The 17706-nt window shown below is 36.7% G+C and overlaps 1 long non-coding RNA gene across 1 annotated transcript; it reads right to left on the minus strand.

Annotated features, from left to right (window-relative positions):
• Positions 1-1879: 1879 nt before the first annotated feature.
• On the minus strand, positions 1880-11053 carry LOC115513413. Its single transcript, XR_003968682.1, has 3 exons — positions 11042-11053; positions 7977-7980; positions 1880-2124 (listed from the first exon to the last, which is right to left on the minus strand). It is a non-coding gene; the product is annotated as an uncharacterized LOC115513413 (long non-coding RNA).
• Between the last annotated feature and the right edge of the window lie 6653 nt (positions 11054-17706).

Consider the following 17706-nt stretch of genomic DNA (forward strand, 5'->3'; position numbering starts at 1 on the left):
AAATTTCACTTCTTCCTTACCAGTTTGGATGACTTTTATTTCTTGTTCTTGTCCATTTGCTCTAACTAAGACTTCCAGTACTATGTTGAATAAAAGTGGTGAGAATAGACATCCTTTTTTAGAATTTTTATTTATTTATCTTGAGAGAGAGAGAGAGAGAGAGAGTGGGAGAACAGGGGAGAGGCAGAGACAGCTGGGAGAGAGAATCCCAAGCAGACTCCTGCCGTTAGCACAGAGTCTGACCTGGGCTCAATCCCACAAATCATGAGATCATGACCTGAGCCAAAATTGAGTTGGATGCTTAAATGACTGAGCCATTTAGGCACCCCAAGAGTGGCCTCCTTGTCTTATTCATAATCTTAGGGGAAAAGATTTCAGTTTTTCATAATTGAGTACGATATTAACTCTGGGGTTTTCATATGTGGCCTTTATAATGTTGAGGTATGTTCCCTCTAAACCTACTTTGTTGAGAGTTTTTATAATGAATGGGTATTGTACTATGTCAAATGCTTTTTCTGTATCTATTGAAATGATCATACGTTTTTTATCCTTTCTCTTAATATGATATATCACATTGATTAATTTGTGAATATTGAACCATCCTTGTATCCCAGGGATAAGTCCCACTTGATTGTGGTAAATTTAATCTATTGTTGGATTTGAATTTGGATTTGGTTTGCTACTGTTTTGTTGAGGATTTTTGCATCTATGTTCATCAGAGATACTGGCCTGTAGTTCTTTTTTTTTGTAGTGTCTTTATCTGGTTTTGGTATCAGAGTAATTCTAGCCTTATTGAATGAATTTGGAACTTTTCTTTCCTCTTCTATTTTTTTGGAATAGTTTGAGAAGAATAGGTATTAACTCTTTAAATGTTTTGTAGATTTCACCTGTGAAGCTACTTTGTCCTGGACTTTTGTTTGTTGGGAGTCTTTTGATTACTGATTCAATGTCATTGTTAGTCTGTTCCAATTTTCTATTCCTTCCTGATTCAGTTTTGGGAAGTTATATGTTTCTAGTAATTTGTCAATTTATTCTAGTTGTCCAATTTTTTTGGCATATAATTTTCATAATATTCTCTTATAATCCTTTGTATTTCTGTGGTGTCAGTTGTTATTTCTCTTGTTCCAGCTCTGATTTTTATTTGATTCCTCTTTCTTTTTTCCTTTTTCTTGTTGTTTGTGCTTTTTTTCTTTCTTTCCTTCTTTTTTTAATGAAGTTGGCTAAAGTTTTAACAATTTTGTTGATCTTTTTGAAGTATCCGTTCCTGGTTTCATTAATCTGTTCCAGTGTGGGATTTTGTCTTTTTTGTTTTTGTTTGTTTGTTTTTAGTTTCTTTTTCATTTGTTTCTACTCTAATCTTCTTTATTTCCTTCCTTCCACTGATTTGGGTTTTGTTTGTTCTTTTTCTAGCTCTTTTAGGTGTAAGGTTCGGTTGTTTGAGATTTTTCTTGCTTTTTGAGGTATGTTTGCGTTCCTATAAACAAACTTCCCTCTGAGAATAGCTTTTGCTGTATCCCAAAGATTTTGGACCATTGTGTTCTCATTTTCATTTGTGTCCACGTATATTTTAGTTTCCATTTTGATTTCTTGATTGACTCATACATTGTTAGAAGCATATTAGTTAACTTCTATGTTTTTGTGTTCTTTCCAGTTTTTTTTTTTTCCTTTTGATTGATTTCTAGTGTCATAGCATTGTGGTCAGGAAAGATGCCTGGTATGACTTCAATATTTTCGAATTTGTTGACACTAGTTTTGTGGCCTCATATGTAATTTATTCTGGAGAATGTTTCATATTCACTTGTAAAGAATGTGTATTTTCCTTTTTTAGGATGGAATGCTCTGAATATATCTGTTTTGATCCATCTGGTCCAATGTGTCATTCGAAGCCATTGTTTCCTTGTTGATTTTCTGTTTGGATGATCTGTCCGTTGATGTAAATGGAGTGTTAAGTTCCTCTATTATTATTGTATTATTATCAATTACTTCTTTTATGTTTGTTATTAGCTGCTTTATGTATCTGGGGGTTTACATGTTGGGTACACAAATATGTACAATTGTTATATCTCCTTGTTGGATTCCTGCCTTTATGATTATATAGTGTCCTTCTTTGTTTCTTGTTATAGTCTTTATTTTAAAGCCTGTTTTGTCCAATATAAATATTGGTTATCCAGCTTTTTTTTTCACTGCCATTTGCATGATAAATTCTTTCCCATTCCTTCACTTTCAATCTGAATGTGTCTTTAGGTCTGAAATTAGTCTCTTGAGGGCAGCATATAGATGGGTCTTGATTTTTTATCCATTCAGTCATCCTGTCTTTTGATGGGGGTGTTTGGTCCATTTATATTCACAGTAACTATTGATAGATATGCACTTATTGTCTATTTGTTACTTCTTTTATGGTTATTTTCTTCTCTGTTCATTTATTCTATTGCTCTCTTCTTCTAGTTTTGTTTCTTTAATGATATTCTTGGATTCCTTTCTCTTTATTTTTGCATACCTATTACCAGTTTTTGATTTGTAACCACAAATTTGCAACCACCATTAGGTTTGTATATACCATCTTCTGCACATAGCAGTCTACACTAAGTTGACGGTTGCTTAAATTTGAACCCATTCTTTACTATTCTCCCCTCCATCCCACATTTTAGGTATATGATGTCATACTCTACATCTTCTAGTTTGGAATATCTTGACTCATTTTTATAGATATACTTAATTTTACTGCTTTTGTGCTTCTTACTTTTCTTCCTCCTGCTTATGGACTTTATTTTCCACTCACAGAGTCTGCTTTAACCTTTCTTGTAGGGCTGGTTTAATAGTCATGAACTTTTTAGTTTTGTTTGTCTTGGATACTCCTTATCTCTCGTTCCATTCTGAATGATAATCTTTCTAGGTAGAGTATTCCTGGCTGCAGGTTTTTTTCCTTTCAGCTCTTTGAATATATCATGCCACTCCCTTCTGGTCTGAATAGTTTCTGCTAAAAAATCAGCTAGCTGATAGCCATATGGGGTTTCCCTTGTAGGTAACTGTTTTCTTGTCTCTTGTTGCTTTTTTTTTTTAATGTTTTAATGTTTATTTATTTTTGACAGACAGAGACAGAGACACAGTGTGATCAGGGAAGGGGCAGAGAGAGAGGGAGACACAGAATCTGAAGCAGGCTTCAGGCTCTGAGATGTCAGCACAGAGCCTGACATGGGTCTTGAACTCATGGACTGCCAGATCATGATCTGATGCTTAACTGACTGAGCCACCCAGGTGCACCTCTTGTAGCTTTTAAAATTCTCTCTTTATCACTACTTCTTCTCATTTTAATTATTATGCATCTTGGTGTGACCTCCTTTGATTGATTTTGTTGGGAGCTTTCTGTCTCTCCTGGATCTGGATTTCTCTTTCCTTCCTCAGATTCAGCAAGTATTTCTTCAAATACATTTTCTGCCCCCTTTTCTCTCTTTTTCTTCTAGGAACCCTATAATGCAAATGTTATAACTCTTGATGTTGTTGCTGAGATCCCTTATTCTATTTTCATTTTTTATTATTCTTTATCCTTTCTCCTGTTCAACTTGATTGCTTTCCATTACTGTGTCCTTCAGGCTGATGATCCATTTTTCTGCTTCCTCTAGTCATCTATTTATTCAATCTGGTGTATTTTTAATTTCAGTAGTTGTGTTCTTCATCTCTGATTGATTATTTTTCCTTTTTTTTTTTTTTTTTTTAACTCTGCAATGATCTTACTAAAGTCCTCCATTCTTTGCTCAAGACCAGTGAGTATCATTATGACCATTACCTTAAATTCTCTATCAGGCATACTGCTTACCTTCATTTTGTTTAGCTCTCTTGCTGTGATATTGCCCTGTTCTTTCATTTGGGACATATTTCTCCTTCTGCTCATTTTGCCTAACTCTCTGTGTCTGTTCCTATGTGTTAGGATAGTCAGCTACATCTTCTGCTCTTGAAAGTGGTGGCCTTATGAGGAAGAGGTCCTATAGTGACCTGTAGTACAATATCCTCTGTTCACCAGAACCTGGGCTTCAGGGGTGTCTCATATGTGTGTTGTATGCACCCTACTCTTATGGTTGAGCCACATTTGCCTTCAGTCCATTCACCTGCGATGGCTCACTTTGCCTTTTGTCAATAGTGTTTGGTCCTCGTGTTGTTAGTGGGACAGTGTGGGGGTGCCTTGGGCTTGGGTTGAGACAGACCACGCATTTGCTAGAGATGTAGCAATGAACAGCAGGGTGCTTTCCCTGTGTTGTCCTCTGAGAAGATTTCATTGATGGGTGGGGCTTGCAATCAGATGTCAGTCCCCAGCCCACTGCTAAAGCTGCAGTCAGATTGTTGTGTGTGGTTGTCTTCTCCTCTCCTGGGGCAGGAGTCACTTTGGCATGGTGCTGGTCCCAGTTGGGGCTGCTTGCACTTTGCCAAGCTTGTGTGTGGTACTACTTTGTTTGAATGGGCTCTGGCCAAGGGTATGCTGGAGGAGGTGGGTTGTCAGGAGAATATGTGGGCAGGGCATGCTGTTAGCATGGTGTAGAGTGCTGATGCTATAACCCTTCTCACAGGTGTCCGTGTGTCTAGGCTGAGGAGCAGGGGAGGGAAATGGAATTTACCAACTCTTTTGTTTTTGGAAAAGTCTCCTAAGGATTTCTGCCCCTCCAGCACATGCTCTGAGATTAGTAAACATATCTCCCTCCTAGTTACGCCATACATTTTTAAAATGGCTGCTTCTATGCTCTATCTGTACAGGGCTCTTTATTGCGCTGTCTTTTTAAGGGTGGGGACTCAGTTTCCTTTCACCCTCCTTAAAGTTTCAGGTGTTAAGCAGTGTTGATTTTAAGAATTTGTGAAATTATGCCCCTCTGATTTTCAAAGCCGAATGTTATGGGAATTTGTCTTCTCTGTGCAAGTTCCCTGTGCCTGGGGTGCCTGGAGTGAGGATCTGTTTGTTTCCCGCCTCTGAGCCTGCAGCATTCCTCCCTCCCACAGACGGTCCCACAGGTCTGTTTAGTCTCTGCTCTTCCTATCCTCTTCAACATGGCTTTTCCTCTCCATTTAGCTATGGAGAGTCTGTTCTGCCAGACTTAAGATTATTTTCTGGCTTTTTTTTTATACTGATGTAGGTGTTATCTAGTTGTACCCATGGGACAACGTGAGCTTAGGGTTTTCCTATTCCACTATCTTTCTTGTATCTTGCCTTTCATTTTTAAGTTTCTGGAAAAGCTTTCTCTGGAATGAGATTCCTATTGGTATAACAGACTACAGTTTTATTTCCCTAAATTCTGTCATAATTTCCACTTAGTAATTTTGTAGATTTTGAGTTCTTATAAAATTAGCGATGTACTAATACTAATAGCTGACTCTTTAGGAGGAAGAATCCCTGAATTATAGCATTTGCCATTTTCAAGTTATAAATATTCCCATCATGGTAGATTTCAAACTACCAATGTGACATCAACCCTGTCACAATATTCCTAAAAATTTACCAATTGGCTCTTGTGAACCTGTATGAGCTGATTCCAGTACGCTATGGAGAATAAACCTTATAAGAGCTCCCTCTCATGCCTATCCACTCTCCCTTATATTCTCCAGCTTCCTTTCAAAAACGTTGCCATCTTGACTGAGAGTTATTCATTCTAGCTAATAAGCTGAAGATGACAGTAGAGTTTCCTCAAGCCTCTTCACGTTCCTTTGGCATCAGAAGTAGAATTTCAGGGGCACCTGGATGGCTTAGTCGGTTGAGCATCCGACTTCGGTTCAAGTAATGATATCGCTTGTGGGTTTGAGCCCTGTGTCGGGCTCTGAGCTGACAGCTTGGAGCCTGGAGCCTGCTTCAGATTCTGTATCTCCCTCTCTCTTTGCCCCTCTCTTGCTCATGCTGTCTCTCTCTCTCTCAAAATAAATAAACATTAAAAAAAAAAGTAGAATTTCTGTGAAGCTATTAAAACTTTAGGGTCAAGACCTCTTATTTGCATGAGTTCTTTCTTTTTATTTTTTTATTTTTTTTTTATATATATGAAATTTATTGACAAATTGGTTTCCATACAACACCCAGTGCTCATCCCAAAAGGTGCCCTCCTCAATACCCATCACCCACCCTCCCCTCCCTCCCACCCCCCATCAACCCTCAGTTTGTTCTCAGTTTTTAACAGTCTCTTATGCTTTGGCTCTCTCCCACTCTAACGTCCTTTTTTTTTTTTTTTTTTTTTCCTTCCCCTCCCCCATGGGTTCCTGTTAAGTTTCTCAGGATCCACATAAGAGTGAAACCATATGGTATCTGTCTTTCTCTGTATGGCTTATTTCACTTAGCATCACACTCTCCAGTTCCATCCACGTTGCTACAAAAGGCCATATTTCATTTTTTCTCATTGCCACGTAGTATTCCATTGTGTATATAAATCACAATTTCTTTATCCATTCATCAGTTGATGGACATTTAGGCTCTTTCCATAATTTGGCTATTGTTGACAGTGCTGCTATGAACATTGGGGTACAAGTGCCCCTATGCATCAGTACTCCTGTATCCCTTGGGTAAATTCCTAGCAGTGCTATTGCTGGGTCATAGGGTAGGTCTATTTTTAATTTTCTGAGGAACCTCCACACTGCTTTCCAGAGCGGCTGCACCAATTTGCATTCCCACCAACAGTGCAAGAGGGTTCCCGTTTCTCCACATCCTCGCCAGCATCTATAGTCTCCTGATTTGTTCATTTTGGCCACTCTGACTGGCGTGAGGTGATACCTGAGTGTGGTTTTGATTTGTATTTCCCTGATAAGGAGCGACGCTGAACATCTTTTCATGTGCCTATTGGCCATCTGGATGTCTTCTTTAGAGAAGTGTCTATTCATGTTTTCTGCCCATTTCTTCACTGGGTTATTTGTTTTTCGGGTGTGGAGTTTGGTGAGCTCTTTATAGATTTTAGATACTAGCCCTTTGTCCGATATGTCATTTGCAAATATCTTTTCCCATTCCGTTGGTTGCCTTTTAGTTTTGTTGGTTGTTTCCTTTGCTGTGCAGAAGCTTTTTATCTTCATAAGGTCCCAGTAATTCACTTTTGCTTTTAATTCCCTTGCCTTTGGGGATGGAAACCAATTTGTCAATAAATTTCATATATATATAAAAAAAAGAAAAACACGAAAACAACAGTTTACAAAGTAGAATAATACCTTTCAAAGATACAATGTTAATATCTTTTAAAGCATGAAGACTTGAAGGTTTAAAACTCTTAAGTATTAAGATAATTTTACCCTGTAATACTTTCAGCCAGCACTACATAAGTACATAGGCCTATGGAGACTGACAAATGTGAACACTGAAGCACTGGGTGGGCCAGTTTAGAGAGAGGGGGTGTATCCACCTATGTAAGCATGCAATGGCATTTCCAACATAATCAGCTGCCTGAATTCCATGCCTAAACTTAGCCAATACATTTTCATCTGTTAGTAATTAGGAGTTATTTTAAAATGTTGCCCAATTCATTTTCTAGCATTACCTATAAATCAAATTACAGAAAAATAAATTTGATTTTAAATCATTTTTTAGAATATTTTTTGTGTCTATTTTGTTGGTATGCAGTATTTTCAGGCTTAGAAAAGGAAACATGAGAAATACAACGAAAAAATAACAAGAAAGCGCTACAAAAATAAAAAGTAGAAACAGAACCACGAATTATGAAGAATACTACATAAAACAAAAGAGGGCAGATCCCATTGATTTATATCTAAATATAAAAATAGAATTACAAGTTAGATTTTTTTTTTAAAAGAAAAGGTATGGTTTTATACTCTATAAAGGAATCCTTAGCTTTACTTGAGGTTAACTGATTTCATTTAGTTAGTGCCCCAGCACTTTGAAAGGTGACTTCATTTATAAATACTCAGATTTCATGCAGTTGGTCAGGAAAGAATCAGTTCAGTAAGATGAAATAGATCTAGTGTCTTGGTGGGTTTCTCCATCATCCTTCAAGCTTGCCCAGTGTGTTCACATGTCTTTGCTTGTCATACTTACCTCAGTCTGGAAAGCTCTTTTTACAGATAACCATTCTTGAAATTTAATTCTCCCTTCTCAAGAACCATTTGGAATCCGCCCCCCTTTTTCTCGAACTGCTATTTGCTCTACCCCCTGATAGCACTTATTTTGCTCTCATATATTCACACCACCTATTCTAATCTTTCTTTCTACATAGATCACTTTTAAGATTGAGGCTCTGACTTAAGCCTTTCTGTATGTAACCTGTGGTACATAAAGCAGAGCTGGTGGTATCACAGAAAATATGAAAGTAAAGATGTTGAATAAGTCCTAGATTTTAGACAGTTCCCTTACCTAACAGTGCAAGAAAAAAAAAAAAAGGTGGTAGGTTTTTAAGTTTAAAAGAACACAGACTGAGTCACGTAGCTAGGTTTGAATCCCAGTTCTGCCACTTGCATGCTTTGTGATTTTTGGCAAATTCGCCTAGTTCTCCGGGTATCACTCTCCTTATCCCTAAAATGAAGAAATAATAGTACCTTATAGTCTTGTTGGATATGCAAAAAGAGACATAAGGGAGACAAAATAAATGAGGCGAAATAGCCTAGAAGAGTACCTGGTACATAAGCTCTTGGTATATGTTAGCAATTATTATTAGTCATAAAAGCATATTGATGCACTACTTACATAAATGTATGGCACTGGACTATGTTTCCATTATGTTAAATGAGAACAATGACTTACAAATAAGATCCTGTAGCTTGACTCTAATGTTGCGACAATGATGATTTCCTTGTACTTAAAAATTTTTCTAAGTTATCAACATATATTAGTTTATGGGAAAATAGATACTGTTTCTTAAAAACCTAAGGATTCATATAAGTAAAATTTTGAAATAAGAACTTGGATAACTTCATGAACTTAGACCAAAGTATAAATTTGACTTAAAATTATGCTGGGAGAGTATGAAAATCAAACTCTTCAACCATGAACTACATCAATGAGGAATGTAATGGAAAATGGCTGGAAGAAACTTCTGGGAGTTTTCTGATGAGCTGGTGTTGCATTCTGAGTTCTCTGGGAACATCTGATGGTCTTTCGATGCTGAGATGGGGTCTGGGTTTCAAATTGTTTATTAGGGATCGACATTTGGGAAAGGAAGAGGGAGGAAGAGAACTGGGCAGAGGAAGAAGTTGAACTGTAATGTAGGCCCACTGAAACCTCGGGCAGCCTGTGGGGTCTTTGGGATGGGTATTGTCAGCCTGAGTGTCTCAGGACAGCCCTGACTTGCTTAATCACTAAATGTGGACTTCTGTAAGTGTTTTACATTTATTATCAAATAATACAAGGTAGTATTGTTTTTATCTTATATTTGTTTTATCCTAAAATTTTCCAGATGAAGAATCTGAGGCACAAAAAATGATGGTGTTCAGGGTGAGCCACCCCAAAATATCCCACTTTGGGATATTAATTATTTTTAATCAAATTACTAAAAAACCAGCCTGTGCCAGAACAATACTCTGACCCTCTTCAATTCCCTATGTGAAGGGCTCCCTCCCGGCATCTGGATGGTAGAAGGCATCTTATTGACAGAGACAGGGAATTCAGGGATGAGAAGGTTAAATAAATAAACCTTGTTACTTCATTGATCTGCTATGTCAAGTCTAAACTTCTTTGTCTTGTCAATTCTTCACAAATTCACTATTTCTTTGTCTAAAATACATAAAAGCTTCCTGCTTTGGTCACTTCTTTGACCCTCATATTTTTTTGACTGCTTTACATGAGTTAGGTCACCAGGCCTGGATGAATTTCATTCCAAGATAATGAAATAAATCACAGACTGCATTCTATAAACATTCTTGGATTCAGATTGTGAAAACTCATGGAGATAGGTGTAAGGAATGGATAGATATTGTAACAATTTCTTGAGTTCTGTGAACTATAAATGAATAAGACACAAATTAGAAATGCTAAAAATGAAAATACTAACATCAATCCAAAATGGGTTCATCAATGGGGCGCCTGGGTGGCGTGGTCGGTTGAGCGTCCGACTTCGGCTCAGGTCATGATATCACGGTCTGTGGGTTCGAGCCCCATGTCGGGCTCTGTGCTGACAGCTCAGAGCCTGGAGCCTGTTTCAGATGCTGTGTCTCCCTGTGTCTCTGCCCCTCCCCTGTTCATGCTCTGTCTCTCTCTGTCTCAAAAATAAATAAACGTTAAAAAAAATTCAAAATGGGTTCATCAAGAATAAATCTCACCAAATATATCTATCTTCTATCAATATGTTTATGCATTGATAAATAATTGCTGTGAGATTGTGTTGTGAAAGGTACTACTTTCTGTTAAAGATATCACAAAACAGAATTTATACCTAACTTAGAATTAGGCAGAATATGAAGTTGCTTCCATAACATAGTTTGAAGAGGACATTTAAGAAAATTAAATCAAATCTATTAAAATCCTGTCATGGGGACAAATATTACCATTTTTATTGATATTACTATTTTAGGACCTTTTAAATAAGTCATTCAATCAACAACAATTATTTGGGAGTATCTGTAGTGTGTGGGATATTAAGAAGGCCAAAAGTCTTATCTGAGTGTAAAATTCTGTGGTTCTTAACCCTGTGGAGATTGTGTCACCTGGGAATGCTTAAAGCATCAATCAGACATTGTTTTTTTGTGATTACTACATTATTCTCCACCATCACTCAGCATATATAGAGATACTATTCAAGGACAGTGAAACCAGAACAGGACTAAACTCACTTAAGGATAGTGGTACCTAGGTCCTCTTAGAAATTAAATAGGAGGAGCACAGGGAAGAAAAGAGTAGCTGTGAGGTGTTCATATTCTTCACAAAGTACCAGTAGCTTTCTTTATTTTTGCATTGGGCATTTCTTAGTGTGCAAAGTGAAAACAAATGTATTTTAGTTAGATGATGAGATGGAGGCATTGAAGGACTATAAGCTCAATGAAAATACCCAGATATCTGTATATGTGTAGCAATATTTTAAACTTTTAAAAGGGATGGAAGGAACAAACCTCTTACTGTCATAGATTATATGGAGATAAATCCAGCAACCTTGAAGTCAAAGCCACTGCTGACTCATTGACTTTGCGTGGACCAAGACCCTAGAAAGAATGAAGCAGCTAGATATTGACAGGCATTCTTCTGTATGTAAAATTTTGCCCAACAACTCTGGGTATTTGGTTTATTTTCTATTCTCTCCATGATTATAAAAATTATACTAAATAAGAAAAACGACAAAAAAAGTCAATAGAAGAAAATTTGCCACGTGAGTATTCAAGATAGCTTAGAATTGAATCGTCTCAAACATACAACATTAACTTCAAATAGCTGATATCTCCAAGATGCAGTAATCCGGAATTGAGTAGGAAAAAAAAATGTGGTTGATAAGGTCAATAAAAACTAACACTAGATTTATTTGTGCTTTATTTCAAAAGAAATTGAAATTTTTGATAGTAGTTAGAGTAATAAAAATGAAAGCCTGAATTAAAGAATATATTTTCCTCATAAAATAAGATATTCTCCTCGTTACTTATTTTGTTTATTTTCCACCTACTCTTCAGGAGTATGTGGATAACAGATTCTATTTATTTAATAAAAGAAGAAATTAGGAGACATAACAAAAGTAACAAAGGTCAAGTTATTGTCAGCTAACCTTCTTTCAGCAAGGACATAATATAGAAGCAGGGCATACTGCTTTATAGAATGTGTCTTCTAGTAAAGAATAATGTTGACAAATGTCTCAATTCTCTTCTATATTCTTTGTATATTTTTTCCTTAATTCTTCTTCTTTATGTGCCAATTTTTCCCATTTGTTATTTTTACATAAAGAAAATAATCATTGCTTCATGGAATCCCATGACCCTGCAAGATGAGAAGACCAGTGGTGCAGAAGGAATGGCAGTAGTTGCATATAAACCACAGGGTTGACATCTAAGCATTTAATTAAATCAGACATTTTCCACAGGGTCCAAAGAATGTCTAGATTGAATCCCAGGTGGGGGATTCTTTGACAATCATCACAGCAGGAAAACCAAGAGTTAGGTTTTTTTGTTTTTGTTTTTTTTTAAACAAAGGTATTGGGCAAACAATGTAATAAGAAATATAGTATCAAATAGCAATCAACTTTAAATATTTTAATTCTAACCACAAAAAAAAGCAATCCTTTCAGCTTCCCAAATAGCAAAAGCTGCTGTTTTTTTGTAAAGGAATACAATGCTATGCTTGGGGATGCAAATCTTGTGGTAGAGACTAGGACAGTTGACATCAACATGAGGGTACCATCTATAGACGTAGTCTGGAAGAGTAGGGGTCTTCCCTACTCTTACTTCCCTCTTTTTTGTACTCCTAAAAATACTCTTAGACAGCATTCAGGTTGAGATGTGTATAACATACCAATTGAAAATAATGAATTAATTCGGCTATCACCTTTGTAATCGATACTACTCCTCTCATTAGGCATTTGTCTAAACAACTTGCCTTGAAAAATAAATCTTTAATAGTTGGATTTTAGGTATCATGAATAGAATGGTGGTAAGACATTTTTTGGTTTTTATCTCAAATCTCTTCACATATTGCACATTTGATTTTATATATATATATATATATATATATATAAAATATATATGCACATATATATTTGGAAATGAATGCATATGTATGTATATGAATGTATGTATCCACATTTTACACATAAGAACCTTGAATGAGTGCCAGATTTATCCAGTAACTAAATCAATGATTAAACCATGTACAATCTCTCTTTTTTATACTGGACTTTTTCTGATATTTTTAAAATTTTTTTCTCTCCTTATGTGAGATGAGTAAGTTTGATGCATTTAAATACTCTCCTAAAGCTTTTAACGAAGACCCAGATGGGAAAATTTGCCAGGTAAAAAAGAAAAAGTATGGTTTTCACAGGTACAGAAAAACAAACCAACGGACCGCAACAAAGCTCAGAAGAGACATATCGGACATAATTCATGATATAATTGCAACAAAAAGTGACATGATAATGGCACATTTTTCTACTTGATGACATTGGAAAGTTCGCCTCATTCTTTGAAAAAAAATAAAGTTGTCTTCCCAACTTATACCACATACAAAAGGAGACCAGATGGATTATATGCTTAAACGTGAAAGATAAAACTCTGAGTTAATAGAAAAAAAAATTGGGAGGATCTTTTTGCAACCTAGGAGTGAGAAAGATTTCTTCACAAAGTCTGTAATAGCTCCAACCCAAAGTAAAAAATTGACAGGTTGCTATATTAAAATTAAAGATTTTTGTACAAAAATGACAACAAATCCAGCAGATAGAATAGACAAAGATAGTTGGACTATTAAATAGCAATATGATTGCTATCTAGATAGCAATCAGATTGCTATCTAGATAGCAATCAGATTGCTATCTAGAATGCACAATGGTTTTCTACAGATGAACAGGGAAAGGGAAAAATCTGATGGTATAAAGGGGACAAGACGATAACCAAACAACTCCCCAAAAGAAAGCCCAAATGGCTAAAAAATATGTGAAAAGATGCTCAAACTCACTGATAATAAGAAAAAAAAAGGAAACTTAAGATGTCAGATAGCACAGTGTAGGCATCAGAATATCAAAATTGTAAGGTTCACAACACAAAATCTTGGTGAAGATATAGGGAGACAAGAACTTTTTGTGTGCTTTTGATGGAAATGTCAACTTGTACAGTCTAAAAGGCAACCTGAAAGCCCACAAGTAAATGAGGTATGCATGTGTCTATGAGTGATGCCACCCCTGAGTATACTTCCAGATCATTTCCCACTCAGTTGCATAAGCGACCGTGCAGAAGAAGCTTCATCACAGCATTCTTTGCATTATTGAGGAATTAGAGTCCATTACTAGCTCAGGGAACAGATACATGAATATGGGTGCATTGTATGGAATTCTTTGCAGGTTTAGAGGTAACAGACTAGGTATCCAAACAGCAACATGGATAAACACAATGCTGAGTGAGAAGAAAACAAAATGAGATTTTAGTTCAATTTATGCAGAACCTCATAAACACATAACACAATACTATATGTTTAAGTATGTAAATCAAGTATGAGGGAGGCTTGCAAAAGGAAGAATGAGTGGTGAGTGGAAGTAGAGATTGAAAAAAAAAAGAAAATGGAAAGGGACTGATTTGTTATGAAATGAAAAGAATGATCATTGAAGTCATTTAAAGAAGAATCAAAGATATTTAAAAAAATTTTTTAATGTTTATTTCTGAGAGCGAGACAGAGTGTGAGTGGGGGCGGGGGGGGGGGTGCAGAGAGAGAGGGAGACACAGAATCCGAAGCAGGCTCCAGGCTCTGAGCTGTCAGCACAGAGCCTGATGCAAGGCTCAAACTCATTGACCGCGAGATCATGACTTGAGCCGAAGCCAGACGCTTAACTGACTGAGCCACCCAGGTGCTCTGAATTAAAAATGTTATTAATAAAAAAAAATTTTATAGTAAACTTTTATGAAAATTTCTTACTGCATTTATTTTTTAAAGTTTTTATTTAAAAAAGTTTTGTGTATTTTGATAGACAGAGAGCGAGTGGGGGAGAGGCAGAGAGAGAGGGAGAGAGAGAATCCCAAGCCGACTGCACTGTTAGCATGAAGCCCAAGCTCAAACTCATGAACCGTGAGATCACGACCTGAGCCGAAACCAAGGGTCAGATGCTTAACTAACTGAGCTATACAGGCGCCCCTCTTATTGCATTTAAAATAAATTTCCCAGGGGGCACCAGTGAAGTGTCTGACTCTTGATTTCGGTTCAGGTCATGATCTCATGGTTCATGAGATTGAGCCCCATGTCGGGCTCTGTGCTGACAGTGTGGTGACTGCTTGGGATTCTCTGTCTCCCTCTCTCCCTGCCTTTCTCTCTCTCTCTCTCTCTCTCTCTCTCTCTCTCAAAAATAAATAAATAAACATTTAAAATAAATTTCCCAATAGTTTCCCAATGCTTGTCTGCCCCTGCATGACCTGGGGCCTGTCCATGCATCTCTCGTTACATTTTAGCCATATCGGTCCTACCTCAAGTCTGGGTCATACCACCTACTTTCATACCTCAACCTCATTTTTCCTTCAGTTTTCTTGTCATTGAAGACCATTTTTCATTTGGGGCTTGCTTGACTGTTACATCTGAAAAATGTGATCTCTATTCACACTTTCAAAAAGGTCTTCACTCTCATTCTCTGTCATAGCCCCTGCTGTAATCCTTTGTTTAAACTGACAACAATTTGCGGGTATTTTACTTGACTGTTGCCACACACCATTTATTCCCTGCTAGCAGGTGAACGCATTAGAAAAGGTGCTAAGTCCATCCTGTTCATTGCTTCATCTGCAACATCTAACACATAGTGAGCATAACATTGTAGGATGAGGGAATGAACGAATGAACAAATTTTAGGCACAGAAGTTAACAAGTTTTCAGAACTTTAAGATATTTTTCTTTCAAAATCAAAAATAGAAGAGGGGCACCTGGGTGCCTCAGTCAGTTGAGCCTCCGACTCTTGAATTCTGCTCAGGTCATGATCCTGGGGTTATATGATTGAGCCCTGTGTTGGCTCTGTGCTGAGTGTGGAGTCTGCTTAAGACTCTCTCTTTTTCTCTCTCTCTCCCTTTCCTCCTCTGCCCTTCTCCCCACTCAAGCTCTGTCTCTCTAACATAAAAAAAAAAAAAATAGTGGCACCTGGGTAGCTCAGTCAGTTGAGCGTCCAACTTTGGCTCAGGAACTTTGGAGTTCCTGACTTTGAGCCCCACGTGGGGCTCTGTGCTGACAGCTCGGAGCCTGGAGCCTGTTTGGATTCAGTGTCTCCCTCTCTCTCTCTCTCTGTCCCTTCTCTGCTCGCATTCAGGCTCTGTCTCTCTCAAAACTGAATAAATGTAAAAAAATTTTTTTTTAATTTTTCTTAATGTTAATTTATTTATTTTTACATTTATTCAGTTTTGAGAGAGACAGAGACCGAATGTAAGTGGGTTAGGGGCAGAGAGACAGGGAGACACAGAAGCAGAAGCAGGCTCCAGGCTCCGAGCTGTCAGCACAGAGCCCGATGCAGAGCTCGAACTCACAAACTGTGAGATCATGACCTGAGCTAAAGTCGGACGCTCAACCGACTGAGCCACTCAGGCACCCCCCCAAAAAACTTTTTTTAAATAAAAAGTAATACAAAAGAGAAGATATTTTAAAGGGATAGGCAGATATAAGAGAGTTTTTGCAAAGCCATCTTCCCACTTTACTATAGTAAAAAAAAAGATTTTATCTATAAGGCTTAGGGAGCAATTTTCATAAAGTACCACATTTAACTTAATTATTAATTTAATTGTTAAAATATCTGTGTTGTTCAATATCTGCATTATATTAAAAATATTAATATTGTTGTTATTATATTATTATAGCTTTCAAGTGAGGTAGGTATATTTTCAGGTATTCTTGGTATGTCCCATATAAACCATTCCTCTTTTTTTGAAAACAGAATATGTGTGTGTGTGTGATATGACCCTGAATGATTCACTTGTGAAGAAAAGAGAAACCAAAATTTAGAAGTCAATTATGTTTTTACTATTAAGATTTAAAAATGCCTATTAACATCAACTGAGGCTCTTACTACAAACCTTGTCTATTATATGAGAGCTATTTTCCTCGGAGAAACTGAGTCACAGAAGGATTGTTTAAGGTCATGCATGAGTCAATGACTTTGCTCGGAATGAAAACCCACAGTGCTGGCTCACTGCATTCTAGGTGGTGAGCCCTCAGCCACAGTTCTCAACTGCCATAGTCAGTCTGAGGTCAGTAACTGCTTTAAAGAAATCATAACTGTCTTCAATCATGGCAGATGGAAGTCTATAGATATTGACGTGTCCTGTGGTATTTCTATTTTTCTTAAAAAAGGAAAAACTATAAATAAAACAATCAAGATATACTAAAACAGTAGGAGAGAGAAAGAATCTTTAAAAGTTTTTACATTGCATAGGCTGTATAAAAACCCCCAGACACCACATTTTACCAAGAATAAAATTCTCAGTTCTCACTGCTCACAATGCAAAGGACATTCTTAGCATTTTCCTACTCCGTTGTAATTGCTTGCAATTATACATGAGGTGAGTTGATTAATTGCTGAAATGGCTGGTACTTTTATATACCAAGGTCAGTTGTATTCGTTCAATATTTACTTAGTGAGTTAGAGACCATGTTAGGTGCCAGACATAATCCTTGCTCTCATAGAACTAACCTTCTATTTTCATGAATAGGTGAAACACGCTTGCCCATGAGATGAGCATAAAAGATCAATCCTATTTTATTCTTTTTCCTGTTACACTATTTATTAAAAAAATGATAATTTCATTAAAACTTTTTCTATAAAGTATACATTACCTGCAGATATTTGTTAGTGCTAAATTTAAAAAAGAACCAAAAATTATTTGAAGACATGTGAACTCCCTACTATACACACTGAAAATGAGCTGTAATTGTGGGTAATAAAATATGTGGTCTGTTACTGGTCAGAAATGACAAATCATGATACATTCATAGCAATGTGGATATTATATGTCTTTTCAAAATTAGACTGTGTATTCAGCTGTAACAGAACTGAACTAGGCTAGAATATTCAGTTGATTATTTTCTTTATGACACTTGTATACTGTGAAACTCCATAGTAAATATTCACAATCTAATTTATTCATGATCACATACAAGTGGTCTTGAAT

The sequence above is a fragment of the Lynx canadensis genome, chromosome B2 (genome assembly GCF_007474595.2).
Source record: "Lynx canadensis isolate LIC74 chromosome B2, mLynCan4.pri.v2, whole genome shotgun sequence".
Lineage (NCBI taxonomy): Eukaryota > Metazoa > Chordata > Mammalia > Carnivora > Felidae > Lynx > Lynx canadensis.